The 27,668-nt window shown below is 42.0% G+C and overlaps 1 protein-coding gene across 4 annotated transcripts in view; it reads left to right on the top strand.

Annotated features, from left to right (window-relative positions):
• Positions 1–2,332: 2,332 nt before the first annotated feature.
• Positions 2,333–27,668, top strand: part of raraa (retinoic acid receptor, alpha a) — a 216,930-nt gene continuing 191,594 nt past the window's right edge. For 3 of the 4 annotated variants that reach the window (XM_036946446.1, XM_036946444.1, XM_036946441.1), the window contains exon 1: positions 2,333–2,562. The gene's annotated coding sequence lies outside the window, so the exon portion shown is untranslated. The remainder of the gene's footprint in view (positions 2,563–27,668) is intronic. The other variant, XM_036946442.1, reaches the window with a different exon arrangement.

Genomic DNA, 27,668 nt, shown 5'->3' with positions numbered 1-27,668 from the left:
TTGAAAAACAAATGATAGTCACACTAAGCCCAAACCAGATGGGATGGCATATCACTGCAGAATGCTGTGGTAGCCATGCTGGTTAAGTGTGCCTTGAATTCTAAATAAATCACAGACAGTGTCACCAAAAAAGCACCCCCACACCATCACACCTCCTCCATGCGTTAAGGTAGGAACCACACAGGCGGAGATCATCCGTTCACCTACTCTGCGTCTCACAAAGACAAAGAGGTCTGAACAAAACATTTCAAATTTGTACTCATCAGACCAAAGGACAGATTTCCACCGGTCTAATGTTCATTGCTTGTGTTTCTTGGCCCAAGTAAGTCTCTTCTTCTTATTGGTGTCCTTTAGTAGTGGTTTCTTTGCAGCAAATCGACCATGAAGGCATGATTCCCGCTGTCTCCTCTGAACAGTTGATGTTGAGATGTGTCTGTTACTTGAACTCTGTGAAGCATTTATTTGGGCTGCAATTTCTGAGGCTGGTAACTAATGAATCCTCTGCAGCAGACGTAACTCTGGGTCTTCCTTTCCTGTGGCGGTCCTCATGAGAGCCAGTTTCATCATAGTGCTTGAAGGTTTGGGTGACTGCACTTGAAGAAACTTTAAAAGTTCTTGACATTTTCAGGATTGACTTACCTTCATGTCTTAAAGTAATGATGGACTGTCATATTATTCACTTGGTCTTTTACCAAATAGGGCTATGTTCTGTAAACCACCCCTACCTTGTCCCAACACAACTGATTGACTCAAATGCATTAAGAAGGAATGAAATTCCACAAATGAACTTTTAACAAGGCACACCTGTTATTTGAAATGCATTCCAGGTGACTACCTCCTGAAGCAGGTTGAGAGAATGCCAAGAGTGTGCAAAGCTGCCATCAAGGCAAAGGGTGGCTACTTTGAAGAATCTCAAGTATAAAAATATGTTTTGATTTGTTTAAAAATGTTTTGATTACTTCATGATTCCATGTGTTATTTCATAGTTTTGATGTCTTCACTATTATGTAGAAAATAGTGAAAAATACAGAACAACCGTTGAATGAGTAGGTGTGTCCAAACTTTTGAGCGGTACTGTAGGCTAAATGCATACATATGTCGACGTACATAAATCACTGACAGCTGTATCCCTCCTTGTCACATCAGGTGTTAGGCTTTAAAAAATAAGCGGTTCACATTTGCAACCTTTCAAATAAAATAAAATGTTACTGGTCACATACACATATTTAGCAGATGTTAGCATGTCAAACCCTAGATTTTTTTCAGTTTATTCAAAGCAATAAAAGAAATGTACGCTGTATGTCTTTTGACATCCCCGAGCCTACTTTATTTTGGTGTAAAGTGGATTAGGCAAAGCATGCATAAAACATGCATGACATGGCACTGCACTACAGTTAGTCCATTAAGAGACTGTACAACATCCCTGCTAACGTTAGGGGGTAAACCTGACTGCACGTCCAGGATGCAGCTGTACCGAGGACACCCTGGGGGCCTTCCAACCAAACCTAGAGATAATGTTAAGGAAACACTATGGCTGCCAATAGAGTAAAGTCCCACTGTCTGTCTGCAGGCAAATGGTAGTCTACTTTCGGTACACGTAAGGATATCACGCCAGGGCTCAATTTCATATGCCAAAATCCTGTGAAATAGGCCTATCTCACGCTATTTTGTCAGCAACCACTTCCACCAAAACATGCTTTGAGCATTTGAAGACCTTTCACTCCGCTTCCAAGTCCTCCCATAGCCCTACCACTGTGTCCACCCACGTCACCCCCAGCACAGCATTCCTCACTTGTGTGCTGATATGTAACAGTTGACACAGCTCAATGCCACTCTGCTTTGTTGCAGCAGCCTCAGAGGCATTGTTGGACAAACATCCAGTGTAGCTGCCCGCCATACCAAGCTTGCAGGGAAAAACTTTGAGGGTGGGTTACTTACAATGGGAGGAACGTATAGTATCTCACTGACTAAATTGTGTCCTAGTGTGACCAAAAACCCAACAATCACTCACAGAAATGGTCTTATTTCTGGCAGTAGGTGTTGACATGAAAAGCAACAAACAAACCTAAGGACAGAAACGTGTGCTCTCCCTCCGTTGTTCACGCCACAAAATAATGGTCCGCTGACTGTACCTAATTCAATTCAAATACGGTCTTTGAATTATTAGAGTTGCCCTGTCAAGATTTCCTGGGGAGCTGATTTTCTAAACCATACTGTACTGTCTTTGGAAAAAAGTGACCGAACATCTGGAGTTAACAGGACATCCCCTTTCAGAGGACCACGCCATAAAAGGAGAGGGGGCGGGGAAAGTGGATTGTGTTGGAGTTCATAGCCGGAGCACGTGACCTCAATGGCTGCGGCTGCAGAAGCTGTGCTGAACTTCTCTGCACACTGAACGCCTTTCACCCGACGAATTGCCGGAGGGTGGTTTGGGTCGAAACACGTTGTTATCCACCGTTGCGAATGGTTTTACAGGTAACAACTTTGGAGAGACTATCAAAATAATCATACGCGTCTCAGCTTCCACCAACCACGGAAGCAGGAGGAGTCAACAGGTACAAGGTATTTGAAATTACACTTGTCGCTGGATGTGGCATACCGTGTTAACATTTTGAGTTTGCTGTCCAGTTGAATATTAACATGAGCTAACAGGTAAATGTCATGACTAATTGAAGTCCTTCAATCCGAGGAGATTCTAATTTTCAGTTGGCCCATGCATTGCCAGTTTATTATGTACACTAACCTCATACTGTACGATGTCGATATCATGCATACAGTTCGACGTGGTGTTAGATGTTATGAGTCCGGTGCTTGACAGTAGCTATCAACAAGCAACCCTTATCTAATTAGATAACAAAACAGAGTTATTTTATAACAATTTGCCGTATTAATTTCCCACAATTGAAATAGCACAAGCAAGCAACAAAATATAAACGTTGTAATAAGGGACAGCAAGCTACCTATAGTTTAGTTCGTGAATTGGATTTTTGACATGCTGATAGTTTTCTCAATATTTAGCTACATCGCTACTCCTTGTCGCAAGGTCAACCAATCAGCCTGCTAACTTTTTCACAATATTTATTTACCATGTTATGAGACAAGCGTACCCACATAAACAATATCTAATTAAGTGGTTTTTAGCTGCAGTTTAGGGGGAGCTAGCCATGGAACGTCAAGACAATGGATTATTAATGTTGAACAATCCCAAAACTGTGTGCACAAATGTATTCCCAAGACAGTGGCACAAAAGTATTTTGTTCTCTGCAAATAACTTAAATGTAAGTCACACTGTGAAACAGATGCCTCCCCCAATTTGTTTACACCTTTGATGCACCTTTGTCAAGATAATATGCCCACATTTGCAGCCTCCTCAGAGGAGCGTCTGACCAAATTAAATGTCACAATTATGTATGACATAATTATTAACATTGTGGCCATGTATTTAGTGAAAGTCTAGTGTAATTTCGAAATTGCGGGAGTTAGGATTTCCTTCATAACAGTCAACTTTATTATTACCAATTATTACGCTTTTATTAAGTCTTTAATTTCAGCATGATTCAAATCCATTGTTTCCTATGTAGATCTGTAATAACATTTTCATTGGGATTCGGTATGACGATGAGGTAGTCTTATCACGGTGTTATAATCAATCATTCACCATACGATATCATATATGTTAATAATGCCCTCCTATGGATTATTCCAATGCCCTGTCCAAGACTGGCTGCATAATGTGTAGAACAAACTACTGTTGTTGTTGTGAAAAAGTCATTTGCCCTTTTCTCCGTAAAACCTGTGACATTCAGAGCAAGATGCATCAGAGGCTTAGTCGCTGAGTGGGACATTTGGTGTGTCTGAGGATTTTCCCACCCTGTCACCTTCCCGCTTGGTGTGAATCACAGTTACATGTTGTGCCTAGGGGTGTGCATATTTCCCTTTTAAGACGATTCGATATGTATCTAGATGCGTTTTAGTCGAAACTGTTTGATTAGAGGAACAAATCGATACGATTCGATGCACTAACATTTGTTGCATAAACACATACATTTTCCATTCAAAGTGAAAGTCTGCTGATTATGGATCTCATGGGCTTGGGTTCTCTGAGCTGGATCTGTCTGAGCTGACCTGCGTGTCCTCGTTATGAAATGATCAACTTTACCCTACATATCTAAAAATGACTAAAATACATTGATTGTTTTAAGCAAAACTACCAAAACTATTGCTGATGGTGAACCTGAACAATCAAAATCTAATTGAATGTAAGCCCCGATCAGCATGTAGCCTACCTATAGCCAGATGAGAGTTGTCTCTGATGGTAGCTTAGGCTACTTTTATTCTGGTAAAACACCATTTTCAAAATATTAGTCACTCGACTAATAAAGCCTAATATTGCGCAAGCCATTTTACATGCATTTGAATGCGCAGTTTGACTAGGCTGCTAATATTGCCTGGGGTTGTTCAGCATGCAAAATGACGTGTGGATCAATGACTGTCATAATAATTACGTGCTTAGTTTGACACTGAAGGAAAAGAGGCAGTTGTTATTTTCAGAAGGTAGAAAAGTAATTTGAGAAATGTAAGTGAACAGGCGATTCATAACATTTAAATCGACTTTCTGACCGATGCATGCTTCATTTGGATCAGTGGTTTGGGGTCTCGCAGACCGATATGTTAAACATTTGAACCAGGGACCGATGCATATTGGTGAATCATTACACCCCTAGTTATGCCATAACTGCAAAGACCCTAGTCAGCTGTAACCTAACCAAGCAGTAGGTTCACTTAGAATTGCTATGACTGTCACTATAGTGTCCTAATCCTGAAAGCTACTGTCATGTAATGATCAAACTGCCCATTATGCCCCCGTCCCACCCCCCAGGATGCCTCTTTCCCAGATCTAAACAAATGTAGTAGGATTTGCACATGTTTACACACACTTTTTATATAAACTTCTGTTGTAACTATGTTGTACTATAAACGGCATGATCGACATGTTGTAGCCTACAAACTTATTTTGTAACTATAATAAACGTCATGATCGCAACCGTCGCATTCTGCAGGGTAGTCTTTTAATAAATTTAGATCAAAGCCAAATCAATGTCAAGATCACATGATGACAAAAAAACATGAGCCGGTGCACACCCAGAATAATAGTTTGCGTGGAGGTGCTGACTAACGGCGAATTAACCATAAACTATCAAAATAAATAAAGTAGCACACTCCATGTGTAATCTCCCACCAATTTAATGGGTATTTACCAACGTTTCGGCATCACTGTGCCCTTTTCACCCTGAAGAAGCCACAGTGATGCCGAAACGTTGGTAAATACCCATTAAATTGGTGGGAGATTACACATGGAGTGTGCTACTTTATTTATTTTGAAAGATCTCATAATGATTCATTAGTATTCTACATAGTCAAGCACCAAAACTTTTCAAATGTTCAAATTAAAAGGCTATTACACCCGAAAAACGTGGAACGTCAGGTGCGTCACATTCAGAGCCGCAAGGGAACGAGATCAGAATGTCTGCTAAGGAGTTATCCATCAATTAAATAGGTAGCCTAGCCTACAAAACTAAAAACGATCCATATTGATAAACATGACATTAAATAACGCAGCCACAACCCGAGGACCCCGGTGCCCACGCATTCAGAAATCAAAAGATGGTGTAGTATTTAGTTTAGAAGCTTTGAAGAAGGCCAAGAGAACAATAAACACTTTTCAATGACAACTGAAATCCACATTGGGTAAAAAAAAATACAAACGATGTAGCCTACGATGCAGTACTTGTGATCATTTTAAGGAGAACAAAAACTACTTAGCCTACAATTGAACACCACCGCGGAAGCTTCACTATTTGGCATCTTCCCAATTAAGTAGCCTAGTTTTGTTGTATGGCTAATTGAAGAGAACTAGTGCTGATCACTCGAAGCCCACCTCTTCCAATGCACTGTGGAAAAGTGTGCATAGAATTATACTAGATGTAGAGCCGAAATTAGTATAGCATCCTTGCGTTTCAAACATACTTGATTTTAGAAAATTCACATACTATAAAACATAATATTTTTGCATACTAAGAATATGTCATGCGCAAATGCGTTGTTTCACGCTAAAAGTACGGTTGTTTAGCCATTCGGAAAAGGCATCAGAAAATCCAGTCACGTAGCCACTCTGTATGTAATATAACCTGCCATTTTGGTCCTTCAGGTCGGTGGAAAATGAAACAATTATAGAAGTTTAATCTGCTGTGTCACTGTCGCCAACTCATGATACAGGATGAGCCCTATGGGAAAGATTTAGTCTACTGACTGGACTGGTACGTCAACAATCCAATCGTCCTTGGGTTCCGCCTGTCCTCCCTCAAGGGCAAGAGGATCTGAGATGTGTTATGAGTTTGGCAACTAAAAAAATCAAAATGATGGGCATTAAAATGGAGTTGGTCTGCCATTTGCTGCTATAACAACCTCCACTCTTCTGGGAAGGTTTTCTTCTAGATGTTGGAACATTGCTGCAGGGCCTTGCTTCCATGAGCATTAGTGAGGTCGGGCACTGATGTTGGGCGATTAGGTCTGGCTTGCAGTCGGCGTTCCAATTCATCCCAAAGGTGTTCTATGGGGGTTGAGGTCAGGGCTCTGTGCAGGCCAGTCAAGTTCTTCCACACTGATCTCGATAAACCATTTCTGTATGGATCTCGCTTTGGGCACCGGGGCATTGTTATGCTGAATGGGCCTTCCCCAAACTGTTGCCACAAAGTTGGAAGCACTGACTCGTCTAGAATATTGCTGTATGCTGTAGCGTTAAGATTACCCTTCACTGGAACTAAGGGGCCTTCCCGAACCATGAAAAACAACCCTAGACCATTATGCCGCCTCCAATAAACTTTACAGTTGGCACTATGCATTGGGGCAGGTAGTGCTTTCCTGGCATCCTCCAAACCCAGATTCTTCCGAACTGCCATATAGTGAAGTGTGATTCATCACTCCAGAGAACGCGTTTCCACTGCTCCAGAGTCCAATGGTAGCGATCTTTACACCACTCCAGCCGACGCTTGGCATTGCGCATGGGGATCTTAGGCTTGTGTGTGTGCGGCTGCTCGACCATGGAAACCCATTTCATGAAGCTCCTGACGAACAGTTATTGTGCTGACGTTGCTTCCAGAGGCAGTTTGGAACTCTGTAGTGAGTGTTGCAACCGAGGACTGATGATACGCGTTTCAGCACTCACAGTCCCGTTCTGTGAACTTGTGTGGTCTACCACTTCATGGTTGAGCTGTTGTTGCTCCTAGATGTTTCCACTTTATAATACAGTTGACCGGGGAAGCTCTAGCAGGGCAGACATTTAAGGAAACTGACTTGTTGGAAAGGTGGCATCCTATGACGGTGCCATGTTGAAAGTTACTGAGCTCTTCAGTACGGGTCATTATACTGCCAATGTTTGTCTATGGTGATTGCATGGCTGTGTGATCCATTTTAGAAGTCTGTCAGCAACGAGTGTGGCTGAAATGGCCGATTCCACTAATTTGAAGGTGCGTCCACCTTTGGCCATGGAGTGTCGTTAGAATTCTATGGTCATAAGTTATCAACTTCAGCCTTGCAGGCACCTCAAGTCAATGTGTTCATCAGGTTCTCTTGTGGCAGATACTCTATATGTAGTCTATAGTGCAGACGTGCTGTTGTTGGTGATTGTCTATTCTACGTTTTAGGATTAGACCATACAATGTGTTTTAGGATAGCAGAAAACTCAATTGTATAGCCCAGTACTGTATTTTGAGTGTAGATAGAGTTGGAGTATTTTTTTGAGCGACCGTCAAACGACTTGTGTGTCTACGGATGTCGGTTTCCTTCTTGTATGAGATATGCCACTTAGAAACCTCTCACGACTTGGTTTCACATTGCGATAAATGTGTCATCACTCACTCACTTGCTTTGCCGCCTCACCATACCTCCTCTGAAGTAAGACAGGACCTCCCCCCTGCTCTCCCCCACTTTTTCCTTCCTCTTCAAAATCATGTGTGACACTGGAAAATGTTATTTGATAGTAATAAACATGATAGTGATTCAAGATGGCTGACGCTTTCTTTTTTTTCTTGTAACCTGTGGAACAAATAGTTTGTAAAGTTCAAATGTATTGAAAACGTATCAATCCAAGATATATCAGTATTTTATTTATTTTTCGTCCACTTTGAAATTACAGAGTATTTTGTGTAGAACGTTGACAAAATGTTGAAAAAGTAAAGGGGTGTGATCAATATTCCCACATTTTTTTTTAAGGCACTGAGCAAATTTCAGGTCTGCTCAGCGCAAACTTAATGTAACTTCTGGAGCACGTTTACTGTGAACATTGAGGCTGTACCCGCTTTAGGTTACAGTTATAACAATGGCCAAGTAGGCTACTGTGCCAATTTGATTATAATGTAGGCCTATCAACAAAAAAACAATGGAGAAAATGCATCTCATAACATTGTAACATGGAAATGGTCTATTATTCGGCCTACAGTTGCAGCATATGTGTGGTGTTCAATGTGGGCAATCCATCAGACTTTTGAAAATAACAGGGATTGTCATTCACCTGTTAGGATTTCATTCACCTGTTTATCCACTTGTGTTGTGTGATGCAAGAAACCACTTTACAAAATAACATTCATTATCATTGCCATACCATTATTACAGCGAATCAGACAAGTGATGCTACCCTCTGCATATTGGCTATTTAGCTTGTTCAAGCCCTGCTCAAAATACAACACTGCCCTTTTTGAGACAGAAAAAATGCTCTTTACCTGACTTGCTTTTCAAAGATGGCTAAAATGCACACGTTTTGTGCTCTTGTAGGAAGTAACCACTCCCCTATTGCTGACTACAAGTGATGGGCTAATAACTCACTAACTAGCAAAGGATATGAACAAAATGTCCTCACATGTAGCACTCGCTTTGAACTCAAAACAAGTGCATCTACTCACAACCGCTCAGTTGTAAACACAGTCCAGTTCAAAGGGAATGGCACAGATCCATATATGGCAATGGTCTATTTGCATATAGGGGAACTGCTGCTCTGAATGGTTATGGCGCACTGTGTAGTGTATGGGCCTGATTTGTGCCTGTCAATGCAATGAAATCCTACTCCAATGTGCTCTGCCTACAAGAAAATCTCTTGCAGAGTTTTAGTATGTTGCACTGAAAGTGGCTAATATTGCGTTGATTCGTTCACAATTGGCACAGTAGAGGGAAACATTGATAGTGTTAACTGAACTAATTGGGATGTTCAATCTCGTGCTTCTCTGCGCGGGCTGATTTCCCTTCTACAAGGGAACATTGAGGGTGATTACTTTCTGAAGCCACTGTACAAGTCATTACCAGTACCTTATTCAATGTGCAGGGTTACAGGAGTGGTTGAGGTAGGTTTATACATATGAAGTGACTGGTAGTTGGATATACATGTAAACAGGGCTGAAAAGTGACTGGTAATAGGAAAATATCAATATTTATGGTAATATACTGTAAACAGGAGTAATAGTGACCAGTGGCAAGATAAATAGATACTAATGGCAATCAATAACAGCAGCATAGGTTTGAGGCTGCGTGTGTGTGTGTGTGTGTGTGTAAATGTTTGCCATCAGTAGTGAGTGTGCGTTTGAGTAAGGGTGAAGGGTTGTGTCAGAGTGGGTCGAGATCTGTGGATGGGCATCGAGTTAATGTGGATAGTCTGTGGGAGATCGGTAGTTGTTAGCCATTTAACAGTCTTATAGCCAGGGATAGAAGCTGTTTAGGGGTCTGTTGGTCTGAGCGTTGATGCACCAGTACTTAGGGCTGGGCGATATGACCTAAAAATCATATTTTTTTTCAAACTTATGAGTGATTCAAGGTGTATTTTTGATAAAATAATTCAGTTTTTAGTGGGTCTTATGGTTGTGGAAGGCTTATATTTAGCCTAGGTATAACTTCACAAGACCGGAATTCATTACATTATTGCTGACTGTCTGAAATACAGTGTATTGACCTTTAATTGTACAACAATGCTTATAAAAAAAATATATATATTTTTTTATAAGCATTGTTGTACAATTAAAGGTCAATACACTGTATTAAAACCATGAATAATGTACATTCACTAACAATGACTAACTTCCCTGCAGCAGGCATTAAATGATCTCAAAACAAGTGCATCAAAACAAGACAATGAACACAGGTCTCATCAAAAATCTCTCAAGCCCACGTGATAGTGACTAGCCAGCTAATAAGTTTAGTCAACTTGGATCTGTTTGCTAGCTTACAAGGCAGAACAGTTTAATTGTTTAATTACACCCTTCGCTCTGTCTCCAACTGTTTGAAAAGCATGTTAGCCTGTACTACTTTGTTCAGATGTTGAAATCAAGTGGCCTAACTTAGTTCTCAGACTAAGAACGAGTTGACAATTCCTTATATAATTGTGTTTTATGCTTCTTGCACATTTATAAAACAGACTAGACGGCTTGTATAACAGTCTTTCCAGAATCAATGTTCATTGGTGCTCTCATTTTAGTAGTGACTGCGCTGCGTGCAGTTTGAGTAGTTGAGACATAAAAATGGTATCGTTGGAAAAGTTAACATCTGTATTACTGTAAAATATGACCGATTCTGTTGGACTAAACTACAAATGCAAATAGTAAGTTGAAACCGCTTGTCAGAGAGGAAGATGTGATCTCTCAACTTTGTTGGCGTGTGAGGCAGGGCTTGGTGTGTGTGTAAACCATAGAGAAAGAGGTGAAGTGATAGGTTTCCTTCTCGCTAAAATCTGTCCATTTATAAGCTCAATGCGTTTCTATAGGCTTATTTTGGACCTAAGCTTGACTCCCATTGTTAGGGCGGAATCTCGTCATTATATATAGATCTCTGGTGTAAATGGGGAGGTGCACAGAAGGAGCGAGAGACAAGAACAAAAATACAATGCGAGAACAAGCGGACATAAACTCTCATAAAAACGAAAAATAACAAAACCTTGATTCTTGCGATACAGACATTTGGAATATCACGCAAAAACATGCATTTGAATTAATCAAATTAATTTGATATATCGGCCAGCACTAACCAGTACCACCTGCCGGACGGAAGCATAGAGAAGAGTCCATGTCTCGGGTGGCTGGAGTCTTTGGCAAATCTTCGGGCACCGCCTGGCATGTACGTCCTTGATGGCTTGGAGCTTGCTCCCAGTGATGTGCTGGGCGGTCTGCACCACCCTCTGTAGGACCTTCCGATTGAAGGCGGTGCTGTTGCCATACCAGGTGGTGATCCAACCAGTCAGGATGCTCTTGATGTTGCAGCTCTAAAAGTTCTTCAGGATCTAAGGTGCCATGCCAAAAGAAATAGCCTCCTGCGGAAGAAGAGGTGCTGCCGTACCTTCTTCATGACTGTTTTGGTGTGAGAGGAGTATGTGAAGTCCTCAGTGATGTGGACACTGAGGAACTTGACATTCATGACCAGATGAAGTGAGATGGGTTATTGGAGGATGGTGGGAGTGTTTCCACTTTGAAATCTGAGAACAATGAGACAGATATTTCACGGGATGTATAAATGTGAAGCATCCGGTTGGCGTTTCCACTCACTACCAAATATGGTAGTGAGAGGAAGCCCAGTGGGAGAAGATGGAACGAGATTCATTCTGGCTGACATTCTGCTAATTTACTCTCAATACAGTTTTCTGTTCCCAAAACTACAATATTTTACGAACAGAGTGGACTAAGTTTAGTAGACTTTACACTTTGCCAAAGTTTGAAAAAATGCCGTTGTTTACAAGGTGTTCAAAGGTGAATTTAGTTATTGTGCACTTCACAGAATAGGTGTTCCCCAACGGAAATATGCAAATGAATACTAGAACGCAGCAATAAGATCTCGCTAGCTTGTGCTTGGCTCTGCCCACCTTCTTGCTTGTTCTGTCCATAATGGCTCATTTGTTCCCATTTGAAACAACAGGCTTTGGTCTATCTTGGTTTAGCTATAAAAATCTTTGAGATTAGTATCCCACAGAGCCGCTGATTTGTGATGTAATTTTGTATTTGGGAGCTTTTATTCCTAAAAGTGGCCTTTTACTCTCTGTAGATTGTCATTCACTGTTTATTGAAGGTAGAATTAGGAGTTCAAATGATACGGTAGCTAAATACTAAGCCTATCTACCAAATATACTCATGTCTAGCAAGATGGAGGGCTATAAGACTCCTAGCAATGTGGTGGGGTTCAGGGATGGGCAGAAATGTTTGCCAAACTGATTGTAGCGATAGAAAGTACAGCTACATTTGGTATAGAGATTCTACCAAAAAGGCAACCTCAACATATTTTAACTTTGGCTAGCCGAGGCACACAGTGGGTGTATAGCCTTACCACAGCCCTATCTGTCCCTTGTGTTCAGTCGGTGACTTCCTGCTTCCCAAAGTTGAGACTGTGCAGGAGAAATGACAGATGAGACAGGTCCCCCACAATGGCAGGTTACCCTGGAGATATCACACGGCGCTTGCTAAACGGTAAACACCTCAACCGAGTCGACCCGCTCACGCTGAGGTGCCGGGGATTGTGTGGGTTTTATTTTAAGAGTGAGGAGCTCCGATCTGAGCGAAACCACAGTTTCGAGAGCTGAGGCTTTGGTTCTCTTTTATGAAAGAAATACATTAGTCAGTCAGACATTTTGGGAGTTTGTTATAATGAGCAGTAGTGTGGTGTGTCAAGTCTTCCAACTCTGATGTTGTTTATCATGAAGTTGTTTCTTAGCCGTTGACTAACTGTTCACACAGGGAAAGAAACACTTGCTGAATAGAGAAGGTAGGAGTTGGAGTGCAGCTGAATAGTGTGGCTGACACTCATGTAGGTCAAGGCCTGGTTTCATCAAACAGGCCCCTGCCCCAGACCTCTTCAGAATGAGTAGAAATAAATTGCAATGTTCTAGTGGTTTTGGCTGTGGTACTCGCTAACGTTGCCGCTGCCTGTGGGAATAGGGCGAGTGTGGGAAAAGACTGAGGAGGAGGGTAGGAGTCGCTGCCATGGGAGTGGAGCGGTGTGGGGATTGGGGAAGTTAGGCCCCTGTGATGTAGGAATATAGGAGCTCTAGTCAGCCTGGATGATGGGAGTTTGACAGGCCAGCTCACGCATACTGATTCTATCTCCACCCGGTCCACCGTCTGCTTCCCTACTCTCCTAGTCCTCCCTGGGACCATGAAAGGGTTAAGTCATCACCCCCTTTTCTATCGCCTCCTTTTATTTCTCCCTTTATGACTTTGATGGTATTAAATAATCTTTACATGTCAGAGTGCACAGCTCTCCCGTGTTCATGTAGGAGAGCAATTAGATCAGAGTGGTAGCTCTAACTATGCTTCATTGAAGTCTTAAAGTGGCAGGGCGCCTCCCCTCAAGTTACTATTCCAATTAGAGGTCGACCGATTAATCAGAATGGCCGATTAATTAGGGCCGATTTCAAGTTTTCATAACAATTGGAAATTGGTATTTTTTTATACCTTTTATTTAACTAGGTCAGTTAAGAACACATTCTTATTTTCAATGACGGCCTAGGAACGGTGCGTTAACTTCTTGCGTCGAGCAATCCCGTATCCGGGAGCGTAATCATAGCCTCAAGCTCATTACCATAACGCAACGTTAACTATTCATGAAAATCGCAAATGAAATGAAAGAAATATATTCACTCACAAGCTTAGCCGTTTGTTAACAACACTGTCATCTCAGATTTTCAAAATATGCTTTTCGACCATAGCTACAAGCATTTGTGTAAGAGTATTGATAGCTAGCATAGCATTAAGCCTAGCATTCAGCAGGCATCATTTTCACAAAAACAAGAAAAGCATTCAAATAAAATAATTTACCTTTGAAGAACTTCGGATGTTTTCAATGAGGAGACTCTGTTAGATAGCAAATGTTCATTTTTTCCAAAAATATTATTTGTGTAGGAGAAATCGCTCCGTTTTGTTCATCACGTTTGGCTAAGAAAAAACCCTGAAAATTCAGTCATTACAACGGCAAACTTTTTTCCAAATTAACTCCATAATATCGACAGAAACATGGCAAACGTTGTTTAGAATCAATCCTCAAGGTGTTTTCACATATCTATTCGATGATAAATCATTCGTGGCAGTTGGGTTTCTCCTCGGAAGCAAATGGAAAAATACACGCAGCTGGAGATTACGCAATAATTGCGACGGAGGACCAAGCGAGCACCTGGTAGATGTAGTGTAAAATGGTCAATCTTCCAATGATATGCCTACAAATACGTCACAATGCTGCAGACACCTTGGGGAAACGACAGAAAGTGTAAGCTCATTCCTGGCGCATTCACAGCCATATAAGGAGACATTGGAACACAGCGCCTTCAAAATCTGGAGCACTTCCTGTTTGAAATTTCATCTTGGTTTCGCCTGTAGCATTAGTTCTGTGGCACTCACAGATAATATCTTTGCAGTTTTGGAAACGTCAGAGTGTTTTCTTTCCAAAGCTGTCAATTATATGCATAGTCAAGCATCTTTTCGTGACAAAATATCTTGTTTAAAACTGGGAACGTTTTTTTATCCAAAAATTAAAAGAGCGCCCCCTATATCGAAGAAGTTAACTGCCTCGTTCAGGGGCAGAACGACAGATTTTCACCTTGTCAGCTCGGGGATCCAATCTTGCAAATTTACAGTTAACTAGTCCAACGCAATAACGACCTGCCTCTCTCTCGTTGCACTCCACAAGGAGTGTTACGCGAATGCAGTAAGCCAAGGTAAGTTGCTAGCTAGCATTAAACTTATCTTATAAAAAACAATCAATCATAATCACTAGTTAACTACACATGGTTGATGATATTACTAGATATTATCTAGCATGTCCTGTGTTGCATATAATCTGACTGAGCATACAAGTATCTAAGTATCTGACTGAGCGGTGGTAGGCAGAAGCAGGCGCGTAAACATTCATTCAAACAGCACTCTCGCGCGTTTTGCCAGCAGCTCTTCGTTGTGCGTCAAGCATTGCGCACAACCGATCAACTCCCGAGATGAGGCTGGAGTAACCGAAGTAAAATGGCTAGCCAGTTAGCGTGTGCTAATAGCGTTTCAAATGTCACTCGCTCTGAGCCTTCTAGTAGTTGTTCCCCTTGCTCTGCATGGGTAACGCTGCTTCGATGGTGGCTGTTGTCGTTGTGTGGCTGGTTCGAGCCCAGGGAGGAGCGAGGAGAGGGACGGGAGCTATACTGTTACACTGGCAATACTAAAGTGCCTATAAGAACATCTAATAGTCAATGGTTAATGAAATACAAATGGTATCGAGGGAAATAGTCCTATGATTCCTATAATAACTACAACCTAAAACGTCTTACCTGGGAATATTGAAGACTCATGTTTAAAGGAACCACCAGCTTTCATATGTTCTCATGTTCTGAGCAAGGAACTGAAACGTTAGCTTTCTTACATAGCACATATTGCACTTTTACTTTATTTTCCAACACTTTTGTTTTTGCATTATTTAAACCAAATGGAACATGTTTCATTATTTATTATATTATATTAAGTTAAAATAAGTGTTCATTCAGTATTGTTGTAATTGTCATTATTACAAATACATTTTAAAAAAATAGGTTGATTAATCGGCATCAGCTTTTTTGGGCCTCCAATAATCAATATCGGTATCGGCGTTGAAAAATCATAATCGGTCGACCTCTAATTACAGTATTCCTAAACCCAGATGGGAAGTCGGAGTCCCAATGCCATTGTGTTACCTACGCATTATTGGAAGGCTGTGGTGAGGGATCTTTAATATTATCAGCTATTGTATAATCTCATCAGGAAAAAATGGCCTAGAATGGATAATCAGTTCTGATATTTTAAGTCCCTCACCAGTTTAATATGCCTGAAGAATTAGGTCAGTTTTTGTCTTCTTTTGAAATGAGGCTAACCTTAAGTCTGATCACTGAGCTATTATTGTGATTCATTGTATCGGGTGTGATTGAAAAGACAATTGATTTAGACATTGAGATTCTGAGCAGATTTAGCCTACATAAGGCTGTTTTTCAGATTGCTGTGTGGAAGATGAAGCAATAGCTAATTAGTACATTTAATTTGGTGTAGCTTACTACTTTATCTATATTGAGTTCGTACTGTCTATTTTGGTACATTTCACTTTGTTCTGGCATTGCCGTACACGCACACACTGTCGGCCTAATCTATTCTACCACGAGAGACCTATTGCATTTCACAATTTGTGTGGGGATATTGTGGCAGTGTCATTTTTCCACATCCATTTTGTGCCTTTGCTTTCATAGAAGTCTCTTTTGCCCAGTCGGACAGTCCCTCAGCTTGACGGCTGACATTTCCAGTGAAAGAGCTCTATTGTCGTCAGTTAACCCCCCTCCCATCCATAAAACAATGGTATCAATTGCTTCCACTGAGTACATCCACGTTGCTGTAAAGAGCCAGGCCCATTCTCCTTCCAGCCAGGCAGCCAGTCAGCCACTCCAGGCAGGCAGTGAAACCTCGTCTTCATTCCCATTGACAGCCCCTGGTAGTTGTACAATACTAACCGATTCCAGCCCAGGCAGCTAGTCTAATAATATCTCTGTAGCATGAGAACCAACCTTTTATCGTGCCTGGCCTGCCACCTCGGAAATGCACAATTAATAATGGTCTCTGTATATATTTATTTTCCCGGGGCGGCTATCAGCGGGGCGAGACTGGCCGCTTTGGGCTCTCCTGCCCCTTTCCTAATGAATGGCTTCTATTCCATTTCCCTTCATTTTCCCCTGGACACTGACATTAACGTTGACGGATGATATGTTCGTTCATTGAAACTGGGATCTTAAGCACATTGTCATTGAAAATCGTATTCACCCTCCCACCACCACCACATGCTCTCATTCGCTTTCCCTTCTCTCTCTCTCTCTCGCTCTCTCTCTCCCCCCATCTCTCCTTCCTCCTCTCCCTGTCTCGGTGCTCTCTGTCAGCACCCAGGGACATGCCTTTAATATTCTTGTTAGAGCAGCTCCACTGCACAGTCTGAGGAGTTAACCCCCTCCTGCCAACAGCTAGCCTGGCGGCCTGGGGTCACTTCAGCACAGGGTACTTACTACACCAGCTAGCAAATGTTCTCCTCCAGGAAATGGTCCTACGAATCTAACACAATGTAGCTTGCACAGTATGTCTCTGTTTCCTTGTGCATGTATTTCTAGGGACCTTTTACTTTTTGGTCAGTCAATCACTTTTGTCGTTGTGAAACTGTACCTCTGGGCTTCTGTCAAGGCAGAGACACTGACAGATTATCTGGTTGACGTCCTGCATGGACCTTTTCTTTGTATAACAGGTCCTGCCGTGTTGGCGGGTGCCAGGCGGGCATAGATGGCGGCATCACTCTGCTTCCTGCCTGCACATTAGATGAGGCCGGTGCCAGATCTGTGTGAACGGGAGGATAATGACCCAGAACAGATCTGATAATGCTTTGGCTGCTGCTTCTGCTAGGGCAAACTGAAGAGCTCAGCTCATAGTGTCATTATCATACTGTGTGCTGTGCCCTGCTCACTTCAGCCAAACCTCTTTTGTGAGCTGCTGCCTGCTGCTGCTTCCACTGCCTCTATGGTCTGTCAACACAGCAGAGCCGGGGAGAAGCCATCCCATCGCTCTGGATCTCAGTCATGGTACACTGCTTCAGAGAGGCTGCTGTTGTTCGCTAAACTGATGAGATTCCAGTGCAAGGATCCAGAGCGGAGCTAAGTTAAGCCTCCAGTGGCCAGACTCGGACCACATCAGTCTTTTAATGGGCAGAATGGGTACAGGCTTTCACCCTGCCTGTGGTGATGTCTGACCATGTCAGCTGACATGATTTAACAAGCCGATGAGAGACTTGCTGTGTAAGTGACGTAGATCCTAGTACACAGTGTGTCTTGCCATCAGCCTAGGTTGTGTAAGTATCCTATGTGTCATTACACACCAACACGATTTTCTTTAGTTTTTGGTTAACATGAATGACCATGCAATATACTGTTCCAACAACTACACTACATATGCGAGAGTATGTGGACACCCCTTCAAATGAGTGGATTCGGCTATTTCAGCCACACCCGTTGCTGACAGGTGTATAAATCGAGCACACAGCCATGCAATCTCCATAGACAAACATCGGCAGTAGAATGGCCTTACTTAGTTAAATTTAAAAAATAATACTGAAGAGCTCAGTGACTTTCAGTGTGGCACTGTCATAGGATGCCACCTTTCCAACAAGTCAGTTTGTCAAATTTCTGCGTTGCTAAAGCTGCCCCGGTCAACTGTAAGTGCAGCTATTGTGAAGTGTAAACGTCTAGGAGCAACAACGGCTCAGCCAGGAAGTGGTAGGCCACACAAGCTCACAGATAGGGACCGCCGAGCACTAAAGCGCGTAGTAGAGGTCAACCGATTAATCGGAATGGCTGATTTAATTAGGGCCGATTTCATGTTTTCATAACAATCGGAAATCTGTATTTTTGGACACCGATTTGGCAGATTTTATTATTATATAGATTTTTACACCTTTTATTTAACTAGGCAAGTCAGTTAAGAAAACATTCTTATTTTCAATGACGGCCTAAGAACGGTCGGTTAACTGCCTCGTTCAGACCGACAGATTTTTACCTTGTCAGCTCGGGGATTCAATCTTGCAACCATACGGTTAACTAGTTCAACGCTCTAACCACCTGATTACATTGAAGTCCACAAGGAGACTGCCTGTTACGCGAATGCAGTAAGAAGCCAAGGTAAGTTGCTAGCTAGCATTAAACTTATCTTATAAAAAACAATCAATCAATCATAATCACTAGTTAACTACACATGGTTGATGATATTACTAGTTTATCTACCGTGTCCTGCATAATCGATGCGGTGCATATTCGCGAAAAAGAACTGTTGTTTTAGTTAATATTGCCTGCTAACATTAATTGATTTTAACTAGGGAAAATGTGTCGCTTCTCTTGCAACAGGGTATATGCAGCAGTTTGGGCCGCCTGGCTCGTTGCGAACTGTGTGAAGACTATTTCTTCCTAACAAAGAAAGCCAACTTCGCCAAATGGTGGAGGATTTAACAAAAGCGCATTTGCGAAAAAAGCACAATCGTTGCACGACTGTACCTAACCATAAACATCAATGCCTTTCTTAAAATCAATACACAGAAGTATATATTTTTAAACCTGCATATTTAGCTAAAAGAAATCCAAGTTAGCAGGCAATATTAACCAGGTGAAATTGTGTCACTTCTCTTGCGTTCATTGCACGCAGAGTCAGGGTATATGCAACAGTTTGGGCCGCCTGGCTCGTTGCGAACTAATTTTCCAGAAATTTCCGTAATTATGACATAACATTGAAGGTTGTGCAATGTAACAGGAATACTTAGACTTATGGATGCCATCCGTTAGATAAAATACAGAACGGTTCTGTATTTCACTGAAAGAATGAACGTTTTGTTTTCGAGATGATAGTTTCCGGATTTTACCATATTAATGACCTAAGGCTAGTATTTCTGTGTGTTATTATGTTATAATTAAGTCTATGATTTGATATTTGATAGACTGCTCTGACTGAGCGATGGTAGGCAGCAGCAGGCTCGTAAGCATTCATTCATTCAAACAGCACTTTCGTGCGTTTTGCCAGCAGCTCTTCGCAATGCTGTTTATGACTTCAAGCCTATCAACTCTCGAGATTAGGCTGGTGTAACCAATGTGAAATGGCTAGCTAGTTAGCGGGGTGTGCGCTAATAGCGTTTCAAACGTCATTCGCTCAGAGACTTGGACTAGTTGTTCCCCTTGCTCTGCATGGGTAACGCTGCTTCGAGGGTGGCTGTTGTCGATGTGTTCCTGGTTTGAGCCCAGGTAGGAGCGAGGAGAGGGACGGAAGCTATACTGATAAACTGGCAATACTAAAATGCCTATAAGAACATCCAATAGTCAAAGGTATATGAAATACAAATCGTATAGAGAGAAATAGTCCTATAATTCCTATAATAACTACAACCTAATAACTCTTTCCTGGGAATATTGAAGACTCATGTAAAAAGGAACCACCAGCTTTCATATGTTCTCATGTTCTGAGCAAGAAACTTAGCTTTCTTACATGGCACATATTGCACTTTTACTTTCTTCTCCAAAAGTTTGTTTTTGCATTTATTTAAAGCAAATTGAACATGTTTCATTATTTATTTGAGGCTAAATTGATTTTATTGATGTATTATAATAAGTTAAAATAAGTGTTCATTCAGTATTTTTGTAATTGTCATTATTACAAATACATTTAAAAAAATCGGCTTTCTTTGGTCCTCCAATAATCGGTATCGGCGTCGAAAAATCATAATCGGTCGACCTCTAGAGCGTGGCGTGTAAAAATGGTCTGTCCTCTGTTGCAATACTCCCTACCAAGTTGCTCTGGATGCAAGATCAGCACAATAACTGCTTGTCGGGAGCTTCATGAAATGGGTTTCAATGGCCGAGCAGCCACACAATCCTAAGATCACCATCCACAATGCCAAGCGTCGGCTGCAGTGGTGTAAAGCTTGTCACCATTGGAATTTGAAGCAGTGGGTTTGGCGGTTGTTTGCCCGAATGCATAGTGCAAGCTGTAAAGTGGAGGAGGAATAATGGTCTGGGGCTGTTTTTCATGGTTTGAGAAATCTTAACGCTACAGCATCCAATGACATTCTAGACAATTCTGTTGCTTCCAACTTTGTGGTAACAGTTTGGGGAAGGCCTTTTATTGTTTCAGCATGACAATGCCCCCGTGCACAGAGCGAGGTCCATAAAGAAATGGTTTGTCGAGATCGGTGTGTAGGAACTTGACTAGCCTGCACAGAGCCCTGACCTCAACCCCATCGATCACCTTTTAGGATGAATTGGAATGCTGACTGCGAGCCAGGCTTTAATCGCCCATCAGTGACCGACCTCACTAATACTCTTGTGGCTGATTGGAAGCAAGTCCCCACAGCAATGTTCCAACATCTAGTGGAAAGCCTTCCCAGAGGAACGGAGGCTGTTATAGCAGCAAATGGGGGACCAACTCCATATTAATGCCCCATGATTTTGGAATGAGATGTTCGACAAGCAGGTGTCCACATACTTTTGGTTATGTAGTGTATATGTCTTATTGCAGTCTTAGTGTTGATGAGTTTATTTCACCCAGCCTTTGTCCTGTGGTTTCTTGTCAGAGAACGTGTTGTTTTCTCCATGTAATGTACACACACACACACACACACACACACTGCAGCAGGCACATTAGCCTTTACATTCTTACTGATTCGTGGCATTGGGAGAAAGGCATATTGATAAATACCTGGAGTACTCACTCATCGAAATTGCTAAACTAAATTGGGCAGAACTGAGACTTATGCGGCGCAGTAAATTAAACAAGCAATCTTCTCTGCTGGGTGACGGCACAATGGTGATTAGGCTTTCGTGTGAGTTACCATTCATTATGTATGACTGTGCTGTGGGCTGCCTGCAGTTAAATAGACCCACAGTCCATTGACTGGGTGCATTATCAGAGACCGAGCGAGCGGGAGGGAGTTAAAAATTGCTTTAGTTCCTGTCCGAGTTTCATTTTCAGCCAAATGAAGGTGGAAACCCCAAGCGTGTAGTTTGGCGTCCTGCGTGTGTGAAATGTGGTGGGGGTGCTCCAGGAGGTGTTCGCTGCTTTGTGTTCCGGGGCTATTTCCACAACGTCTTTCGCTATGTACACACCAGCCACTCTTCGTTTGTCAAAGCCCTCTCTGCCTCTAACTTGCTGCTCCCGCCCTAATATAAGGCGATCTTTGTCTCATCTGTAGCTCCATGTATGTTTCCCTACAACTCGTATGTATCTTGAGAGGCTTGCTCTGTTTAGCTTGTGACATTTTCAGTAGCTTACATGACTGTGTTCAGCAAACACTAGAATCCTATGTTATGTCAACATGATTTTGCTGAGCACAAGTGTTGATGATCAGGGAGTCTGAGCTGAGCAGGACTGTTAAGATGTGTCTTGTTTCATAAGGTTTAAAGGGTGTGAAGGTTTTATATGCATAGGCCTATTTGATGAAGAGTGTCACCTACTTTCCATGGCTGTCCAGTCCACACACTGTCTTTGTAGACCTTAACAGCAGACCCAGGAGTAGCCCTATGGCAAATATTTGTGTTATTGTCAACGTTATGATTTTTCTGTGAGATTGACCTGGTAGTTATGTTGTGTTGGAGTGCTCCATTACCGTATAATGTGTTGCAGTACTCTTATTTAGTACAATTATATTTAGCCTCAATAGAATAGCGGCAACAACGAAAAATAGATGTGACCTAATGGAAATACATGTGAGCTAATTGCCCCTCTGAAAACGGTATCTTTTCTAGGTGTTAGGCAAGGCTGGACAGACTCTTATGAAAGAGTGGAATGCCAAAATTGAATGCGTTTTGTGTTCGTTTGATAATTGCAATCAGCAAGGAATTTTCGGCCCACACACAACTTATGAAACGGGAGCTGAAACGAACGCTATGTTTGTTTTGCTTGTCGAATTCTTGCCATCTCTTCGGCGAGGGTGGATTTCTCTAGCGTGAGCAAGTCTCTCTCCATTGTCCCAGTGTTGGCGGTTCCCACATCGTACAACAGGATGCGGTCATCCTCAGTTGGCCCCTAGCCTTCAGTAGTCACTCGCTCTACTCATCTGCAGTGCAGCAACCATTTTGGGGCTGCACTCTGTTCTGAGATGCTCTGTGGGAAGGTCCCCCAGGGGTGGGGTGTTCTCTGATAAGCATTTCCCAAATCTATTTCTCACTATATTTCTCCCATTGGTTCATTTGGACAGCTAGACATTGTGTTGTAACTAGCACTCACCACAACACACACCCCCAGCATTGTTTTCCTATCAAGCCAAATTGAATTTTAACTGCCCTCATGAAGCATGAAATACTGGGCTTTATATTGACTCTGGCAGGTATTTAAACTTCTGATATGATCCAGACCACAGTCATTAAATCGTCAAACTGACGCAATGTTTCATTGCTTTTGCCTGAAGCCAGCATGGCATGTTTTTCCATTCAGGGATTCCAATATTTGTCTCTCTCTCATAAACACTGGGCATCTGGTTGCCTGTAGTAAGTCTTCATTAGCGTAGAGGTTGATGTAAAAATGCGGTTGAAATTCTATAGAGAAAGCAGCCTCCTTGGTTCTCATTTGGAAGCTAGCAGAGGTATGATAAATGTAGCCATCACCTATTGACCCATAGAGGTCAACTTGGTGCACTTAACCCCCAACCCCCTCTATCTCAGTCAGCCCGTGGATACTCTGCGCCAGGCCAAATTTGTCTAACTATTTGTACTTTTTGACCGTTGTCTTCTACTTTACGGCAACTTATAATTACCAGCTAACTGTGTACTGTCTTGTTTACAGTTCACTGTTAGATTCTTCCCCAATTCCTCTGTGCAGAAATACATATTATTGGCCTTCAGAGATGCTTGGCCTTCAGCAATATTCTCTGTTTTGATCTCAAAATAGGCCATCCACGTGAATCGTGTAGATCTGAAGAAACATGTTTGGGAATAGGAGGGGTGGTCTGTTTCTCATATCGAGATCATCCCTACTCGTTCTACAATGAGAATATCAAACCAAGTTCAGAGCGTGGTGTCAGATATGTCAGATCAGAATGAGTGCTTCATCCAAAATCAGCTGTGATCAGCCAGACGCATCCCCTACCAGCCGTTACTCACCTGCTTCTCCGTCCTCTCTTTCTGCTCATCTCCATCCGTTTTAAAATGTCATTTAGCCGTGATGGCGAGCTGGGGTGTACAGACGGTGATGAGTCTTCTGTTGTTAAATGTGTTTCATTATTGGAGCAGCTGCGTGAGCGAAGTAGATGCACTACTTTTAATTTTGCCTGTAAGAACCAAGAGCCCAGGCCAGTCTGTCTAGGCTTCTCTGGCACACAGCCATAGAGTGAAAAAAGAGCCCAGGCCAGTCTGTCTAGGCTTCTCTGTCACGCAGCCATAGAGTGAAAAAAGAGCACAGTGACAGTCGTGCTTGCACCTTTACATAGTTGAAAACCGCGTGTCTCTAGCCCAAGCCATTCAAAAGCTGTGCCCCATATCATCCGAGCTATCTTTTCCCCTTTCTACTTCAATTCACACCCATTTCATGTCATTGAATAGACCATGTCGCGTGCGGTTTTAAACAACTGGAAGGCCACTAATTGTTGGTTTTGATAACAAACAACCATGTTTAGTCATGTTACCTAGCTAGCAAAAAATCTGGTAAGTTGACCAATAGGCTATGCACATTTGGATGGCACAGGAGGAGTGGAAAAGGGATAGATGGCCTACTCAAAGGTAGGATGCATATGCCTAATCAATGTAATTCTAAGCTAGAGTATCTTAATAAAGAAATCGTTATATTTTTCTGTTTGTTATATTCTGTTTCGTGCCTATCTTTTCAAATGTTTCCTAATTTTTGGCACCCTTGATAGATAATCTCTTATCAAGGGTGCCAATAATATGGACATGACTGTAAATGCATAATGATCTGCGTGTCATTTTGTCAGTAAGGGAAAACGCACCTATATGAAACAATCTTTAGCCTGCTATTCAGATAACTATACCATCTCTCACACACACGCACTGCTCCCAACGTAGAAAATGTAGGACCAAACAGAACTGAACTAACACCAGAAAAAGAGCGCTTAGAAATACATTGGTAAGGCATATGCATCCTACCTTCCAAGCGTACTGTATCTCTTTGAGTAGGCCATCTATCCCCTTTCCGCTCTTCCTGCGCCGACCAAATTTGTGCATAGCGTATTGGTCAACTTACCAGGTTTTTGTTAGTGGCCTGCCAGTAGTTTTAAAAGCATATCAAGGATCTGGGAAGATTCTGTATGGAGGAATGGTCTAAGATCCCTCCTCATGTGTTCTCCAATCTCATAAAACATTTTAGAAAAAGGCTCAGTGTCGTTATCCTCGCAAGGGGAGGATGCTAGAGTATTGAAAAGAGGGGTGCTAATCATTTTGATGATATATATATATATATATATATATATATACAGTGCCTTGCGAAAGTATTCGGCCCCCTTGAACCTTGCGACCTTTTGCCACATTTCAGGCTTCAAACATAAAGATATAAAACTGTATTTTTTTGTGACGAATCAACAACAAGTGGGACACAATCATGAAGTGGAACGACATTTATTGGATATTTCAAACTTTTTTAACAAATCAAAAACTGAAAAATTGGGCGTGCAAAATTATTCAGCCCCCTTAAGTTAATACTTTGTAGCGCCACCTTTTGCTGCGATTACAGCTGTAAGTCGTTTGGGGTATGTCTCTATCAGTTTTGCACATCGAGAGACTGAATTTTTTTCCCATTCCTCCTTGCAAAACAGCTCGAGCTCAGTGAGGTTGGATGGAGAGCATTTGTGAACAGCAGTTTTCAGTTCTTTCCACAGATTCTCGATTGGATTCAGGTCTGGACTTTGACTTGGCCATTCTAACACCTGGATATGTTTATTTTTGAACCATTCCATTGTAGATGTTGCTTTATGTTTTGGATCATTGTCTTGTTGGAAGACAAATCTCCGTCCCAGTCTCAGGTCTTTTGCAGACTCCATCAGGTTCTTCCAGAATGGTCCTGTATTTGGCTCCATCCATCTTCCCATCAATTTTAACCATCTTCCCTGTCCCTGCTGTAGAAAAGCAGGCCCAAACCATGATGCTGCCACCACCATGTTTGACAGTGGGGATGGTGTGTTCAGGCTGATGAGCTGTGTTGCTTTTACGCCAAACATAACGTTTTGCATTGTTGCCAAAAAGTTCAATTTTGGTTTCATCTGACCAGAGCACCTTCTTCCACATGTTTGGTGTGTCTCCCAGGTGGCTTGTGGCAAACCTTAAACAACACTTTTTATGGATGTTTTTAAGAAATGGCTTTCTTCTTGCCACTCTTCCATAAAGGCCAGATTTGTGCAATATACGACTGATTGTTGTCCTATGGACAGAGTCTCCCACCTCAGCTGTAGATATATGCAGTTCATCCAGAGTGATCATGGGCCTCTTGGCTGCATCTCTGATCAGTCTTCTCCTTGTATGAGCTGAAAGTTTAGAGGGACGGCAGGTCTTGGTAGATTTGCAGTGGTCTGATACTCCTTCCATTTCAATATTATCGCTTGCACAGTGCTCCTTGGGATGTTTAAAGCTTGGGAAATCTTTTTGTATCCAAATCCGGCTTTAAACTTCTTCACAACAGTATCTCGGACCTGGCAGGTCCTGCGCTTTTTTGCTCTCTGCGCTTTCAACGGACCTCTGAGACTATCACAGTGCAGGTGCATTTATACGGAGACTTGATTACACACAGGTGGATTGTATTTATCATCATTAGTCATTTAGGTCAACATTGGATCATTCAGAGATCCTCACTGAACTTCTGGAGAGAGTTTGCTGCACTGAAAGTAAAGGGGCTGAATAATTTTGCACGCCCAATTTTTCAGTTTTTGATTTGTTAAAAAAGTTTGAAATATCCAATAAATGTCGTTCCACTTCATGATTGTGTCCCACTTGTTGTTGATTCTTCACAAAAAAATACAGTTTTATATCTTTATGTTTGAAGCCTGAAATGTGGCAAAAGGTCGCAAAGTTCAAGGGGGCCGAATACTTTCGCAAGGCACTGTATATATATTACTTAAACAATCTCCAAAAATATTGTAGCATACAATATAGCTCAGTACTTTATATTATTTATTTTATACAGTATTTTTTTGCTCATTTTATCAAGGGTGCCAATAAATATGGACCTGACTGTATATTCCTTCCATTCTTCCTGCCAAATCACAGGGATGCCAGGGATCACAGGGATGCCAGGGATCACAGGGTTGCCAGGGATCACAGGGATGCCTTTCGGATATGAGCAAATCAACCCTTTCTGCATACTTTCTGCAGTAACCTATTCTATTATACAGTAAACAGTTTGGAGTTAGATTCAATGTATTGTATTGAGTACTGGTGTGAATATCAGGGACAGGTTTTTGTAAAGAACATGCAGTACATATAGAAAACGAGAACAGGCGTCCTGGGGGGGCTGGGCGAACAGGACGCTAATAATCCCCCACCCCGTTGTATCACAGTACATGCTCGCTATTGTGATACTTGGCCTGGTATCGCATCATTAGTCAAACTTTAGTATTGTGACAACCAGTGCTTGACTGAAATAGGTTCCGGTACTCATTTTGGAATGCCTGTACAGTTGTATATTTAGGTGCAGGAGTTCCACAATACTTTTGAGCAAATATTCTGTAAGAGGAACAGGCGCTCAACCAGTAGAAAATTTGAGGTGCTCTGCTCCGGTGAGATCCTGCCCAAGTCGAGCACTGAACAACGCTAAAAATGTTTTGTACTTTATGCAAATGTAAATGTTTCCATGTGGGGTGGGGTGGGGGGGGAGTAACCTTTTAGGGACTCGCCATTTTGCATCCTTTACCTTGTACCTTCTAAAGTGACTTTGGCTCGAGATATATCCTCCTCCCTCAGCTTTGATCTGACCTTGGTCCTCAAATATCCATTTTTTGGGGGATCTGACCAAGGAGATAAGGAAATTATTGCAAAAAATCATATGTAGCAAATTTGGATGAAGGAGGGCAGTGACGCAGATAAACTTCCTAGTTGGATTCTGTTTCACCCCCCCCTTTCCCGCCAGCAGTGTAAAGAATTACATGGAAGC

The sequence above is a fragment of the Oncorhynchus mykiss genome, chromosome 16 (assembly GCF_013265735.2).
Source record: "Oncorhynchus mykiss isolate Arlee chromosome 16, USDA_OmykA_1.1, whole genome shotgun sequence".
In the NCBI taxonomy this organism is placed as follows: domain Eukaryota; kingdom Metazoa; phylum Chordata; class Actinopteri; order Salmoniformes; family Salmonidae; genus Oncorhynchus; species Oncorhynchus mykiss.
This window is presented reverse-complemented; position numbering and strand designations above follow the sequence as displayed.